At 38.7% G+C, this 5000-nt stretch overlaps 1 long non-coding RNA gene and 1 pseudogene across 2 annotated transcripts in view; both read left to right on the top strand.

Annotated features, from left to right (window-relative positions):
* The first annotated feature begins 2825 nt into the window (after positions 1-2825).
* The window catches only part of LOC138041397 (uncharacterized), a 24804-nt gene continuing 22629 nt past the window's right edge, over positions 2826-5000 (top strand). Inside the window, exon 1 of one of the 2 annotated variants that reach the window (XR_011130810.1) lies at positions 2826-3530. This is a non-coding gene — a long non-coding RNA (uncharacterized lncRNA). The remainder of the gene's footprint in view (positions 3531-5000) is intronic. The other variant, XR_011130811.1, reaches the window with a different exon arrangement.
* The window catches only part of LOC138041824 (uncharacterized), a 3484-nt pseudogene continuing 3418 nt past the window's right edge, over positions 4935-5000 (top strand).

Genomic DNA, 5000 nt, shown 5'->3' with positions numbered 1-5000 from the left:
GAAGTTAAAGAACCCATGGACATAATTTTTTCTCAAGAAACAGCCACCAGTGGCTCACAATATACTCCAAGTTTAAAAAATGAAGATGGCTTCGGTACATGCAGCTCTCAGGACTCACAAGAATCTAATAGTGACAGTGCAAACGCATGCACACATAACACTTACAAAGAACGAGTTTTCATGGTTTATGAGGAGCAATTGAAAGAGTTATTAAGATTTTGTCCTAAGTGTGGCTCTCTAATAATACCTGAGAGCACTGTTGAAGTTGAAAATGAAGGCTCTCAGCTTTCTCTAAAACTAACTTGCATCAATAACTGTGAGTACCTGTGGCAATCACAGCCACCATTGGCCAATATAAAAGGTGCTGGAAATCTGCTTTTCACAGCTGGGATCTTTTTTTGTGGCATTCCCTTCTCGAAATTCGCGGCACTGTCAAAGTTGATAAATCTTAAATTCATTGGTAAGGGAACATATTTCAACATTAGAGAACAGTACATCTTTCCTGTTGTAAGAACGACATGGCAGCAGCAACAACAGGAGATTTTCAGTGAATTGAAGGACAGGGAAGGTGGTGCTGTTTTAGCTGGTGATGGACGCTGTGACAGTCCTGGACATTCTGCAAAGTATTGCACTTATACATTTTTAGATGTAACAAGCCAAAAAGTCATTGATTTCAATGTGGTATCTGTGTCTCAAGTAGCTAATTCTAATCAAATGGAGAAAAAGGGATTTGTTGACACTTTAGCAAACATTGAGGCTAATGACATTGAGGTCAAATTGATATCAACTGACAGACACACTCAAATAAAGAAGGAAATGAGAGTAAACCATGCAAACATAGATCACCAGTTTGATCCTTGGCATCTGGCTAAGACAGTCAGTAAGAAGTTATCTGCAGCATCTAAAAAGTCTGGTTGCTCAGACCTTGCACCGTGGATTCCGTCCATTGTCAACCATTTGTGGTGGTGCGTGGAGAGCTGCAATAAAGATCCAGAAGTACTGCGAGAGAAATGGTTATCAGTAATGCACCACGTGACAAACAGGCACAGTTGGCCAGGAAACAAGACTTTCCACAAGTGTGACCATCCACCACTTTCACCAGAGCAGCAGCGCAAGAAGAAGTGGCTCAAGCCTGGTAGTGCAGCACATACAGCACTTGTAAACATTGTTAAAGATAAGCTTCTCCTGAAAGACATCATCCACCTCACACAGTTTGTGCACACCACAGCTCTAGAAGTGTATCATTCAATGTACCTCAAGTACTTGCCAAAGCTGCAACACTTCACCCATGATGTCATGAAAGTTGCTACTATGTTGGCAGCACTTGACCACAACAACAACGTTAACAGACCACAGGTAAGCTTCTTGAGATTTTCCCCCTTCTGCAGTGGATAAATTAATAGATGGCTTGTGAAAGAGCAGAAATTATATTTTGTGTAACTCATACTCCAAATCAGTTAATGAATGAAAGAAAGGTTTATTAATATACATACTTTACTTCAAACTAGGCCATCATCCAAGCTGGCGAATGTCAGGGGGAGCCTAGATTTAAAATCTCCTGGAACAAGGTGTCCAAGAGATTTGGAGCTGAACCAGTCCTGGAAGAGAAGTCCTATGAATATGTTGAGGACATGCTGCAAACAGCATTTTTGTTGGCAGCATCAGGAAAGAAGCCAGCCCCTAAGCACAAAGATAGGTCTGGGGTTATGGCACCACTACAAAGGCCTAATCGGAATGACATTATTGAAGCAAGAGTCCGGTTATCTAGATTTAAGAAGAATTAGCTCCTCTGCTAGCTATAGTTTAACCTACAACTAGACTCCATGTGCAAATTTATTAATACAGGGTCACTTATAAATATATTTATTGAGTAATTTTCATTTCAGTGTGGGAAAACCAAAACCCTAAGTTCTTACCTGGCTAATCTCAAATGACAAAGATGATCCAATGAACCAATCAAGATAGAGCAACATAATATGTCAATGTTCTTTGTAAACTATCATAGACTCTTGCTTAAAATTTACAAAATCGTTTCTCTTTGTTAAAAGAAATATAATTAAGTTCCTTGAAGATACATGTTATCTGATTAAAATATTGTTTTACAGTGAAAATTTTTTATATATTTAAAAAGTCTCTCCATGCTTCATCAAGCTCACTGTCAAATGAGCTGTCATCATCATCTCCTGCTATGTATCCTGTGTACATGCCATCTGGTGCGGGAAATGTAGCTCTGATTTTTTTTACAGCACAAGATGGTATTACACGGCGAATGTTTTTACCAAGGTAGCCATGGGCCCACCAGGTAAACTGCCTGTATGCAGCATACCGCAATGACCTGAATAAGAAAATTTTCCAAAATGAGGAGAAAAATATTGTGAGCTATGTTTGCCAATAAATAAAAGCTTAATTTTAAGCTTAACTTGAGTGAAGGTACAGCAATGTGTTGACCAGATTTCATTTTTACTTTTTCTTTTGTAATGAATATCACTTATAAATATATTGCAGTAGTGTCCTGTTAATAACAGTTGTCTGAAGCATTTTCTGGAACATCATTTATCATCCTAAATAAAAATATTACTTTTGTTTATGTTGTTGAATTTGCTGGATGAGCAATCTGTCTTCTCACTAAAAAGCAACAACCGATTAAGTCGTTTGATAAACTAGATTTTTACACAAGATAACACACCTGTTAGATACTTGTTCCCTATCAGGAAGGCCGGCACTTTCACGATCGTGCAAGCTGACCAAAGCGGTCCATAGTACATCTCTGTTGAGGCACACCGCCTCAAAACTATCGTGTGAAGTAATTCAAGACAGGTCTAGGACGGAATGTCCGGGACAACAGCTAAGTTAGTTCGATCTTTCTGACGAATTTTATACTATAATGGGATCAGGCCACAAATGGTTATTTCTAACAGTACAGAAAACGTTCTCTGTACATTAAATTTCTAAAGAATCAAATGGCCTTTATGAACGAGCAATCTCAAAACAAAGAAATTAACAACAGTTTAATTCCATTACCACAGATTTATTACCACCTCATTTGTTTATACAAAAATAGCTTAAGAAACACGGCTTTTCGGGAAAAAAAAGCATCGATGACCTCTTTACATATACATTGCAGTGTACCTTCAACAATTTTGGACAAAAATGTCAGCTCTTTACAGCAAACGCATTCTTTTTCACTCGGCATTGCAACACATCGTTCACATGAGCACCAAGACGTGTTTGACCGGCGATTCTCGTTTCCTTCATTTGAAACTGAATCTTCTTCTTCTCCTTCTTCTTCTTCTGCGGCACTTTGTGGTTGTTCTTCGCTAGAAGAATACTCCGGCTCAAACTGATACGGCGAAATCTGCGACATGTTTACAATAAACACAGCATGGATCAGGTCAGCAGATTGCAGCGAGCAACCACGATACGTCATCAGCCCACAGTGCACTGCGCGCTATTCAAGATGGCGGCCGCCGGAAGTTCGAAGTGGCTGAAAGGCTGTTCTTTGAAAATCGAAAAGAAAATCAGTTCGCTAGGTAAGGCATTTTTTTTATATCAGGTCTATTAATAATCACATTTGGAACATTTTAAGCGATATTTGTAAAAACAGTGGAGGGTTCCTTTAAAGATCTTCATCCCGTACTTTGTTGCCCTTTTGGTCTTTTCCGGGATGGAATTATCCAATAAATTATCTAAAAACTCCTTTGAAATTTCCACAAAACGCGAAGCGGCCGCCATTGTTTTGGTAGGTTCTCCAAACCGGCGAATTTCGCTACTCGAGGACTATTACTAATTACTAGTAGCGTAGCCAATTAAAATGCAGGATTTGCATTATTCCACTAGTTGGGTGATGCTATTGTTGAATAGTGTATTCTAATTGGCCAACTATTTTTTCCCCACCAGTTTGTGTGGTTTTATTACCAGGTATCTTCTATAAAGGAGTAGCTTTGTCACAGCAGCAAGAAAAACGTGTCCGCTGCAGCAATCCGAATCATTTTAAACAAATATAGAAATACAAGTAAAAAATGATAACTAGAGAACGTATAGATAACTAGAGAATCAAGACGTAAAAGATTTATTGACGGATTGCTTTTATGGACAAAGATGACTCTGAAAAGCTTTTGAAGATTTCTTCGAATTTTGTGATACACAAAACTCACGAGGGAGGCACAATGCATTCAGGGTGGAAATAGGCCTTTAAGTCAAGTTCATGTTATCATGCCTATATCTAGTAACAGTCAATTAACTTTGGCACGTTTGGCAAAGCTCTGAGGTCTTTGAATTTCCTATCTCGACCAATAGGAGTCGTGTTTGGCCTCTCTACACCTTGAAACATCATTACCAGCAATTACGTCGGCAATTCATCCACTTTAAGGTCCACAGCGCTTGTGAGCTACTTTGTGAGCTATGCACTTATGGTGCTTTATTAGGGTCAAAATTCAGACAAGTGAATTCGTTACTTAATGAAATTTGTTGTAGCACAATTTCCCCTCTTAGTCAAAATGACCCTTCCTTGAATTCAGCAAACAGCTGAATTTGTCACGCTGCAAATTCATCTTTTACCTTAATTTCTCACCTTAATTCGTCTGATAGACAAATTCCTCTCATAGATGAATTCACCTTAAACGAGGAGCTGTCCCTCTCGTTGCAATGGCGGATTAAGAGAGGCACGATTTTGTTTAAAGTATAAATCTCTCATTGCTTCCCTTAGAAAGACGAATAGAACATGCCTCAAGTACTGATGAAGTACAATATATTTTCTCGGCATTTACTGCGTCTTGAAGGAGTGGAAGGCCCAACTGAAAAGATGCACCACTCTCTTGTAACCGTATCGTTAATAGAGCCAAAAATATTGTTTTCCTGCTCTGGAATCATGATTTAAAACTATAAAAAAATTCACAATTTCGGTACCCAGAGTGCAATTAAAAACTTAAAAGTGGGATATTTCCTTCGGATCCAGCGAACATTGTCAGACACAATGCAAATTTGAATGTTAAGAAGGGAAT

The sequence above is a fragment of the Montipora capricornis genome, chromosome 3 (assembly GCF_036669925.1).
Source record: "Montipora capricornis isolate CH-2021 chromosome 3, ASM3666992v2, whole genome shotgun sequence".
NCBI lineage: Eukaryota > Metazoa > Cnidaria > Anthozoa > Scleractinia > Acroporidae > Montipora > Montipora capricornis.
Note: the sequence above shows the minus strand (reverse complement) of the source record. Positions and strands in the feature narration are given on the sequence as shown.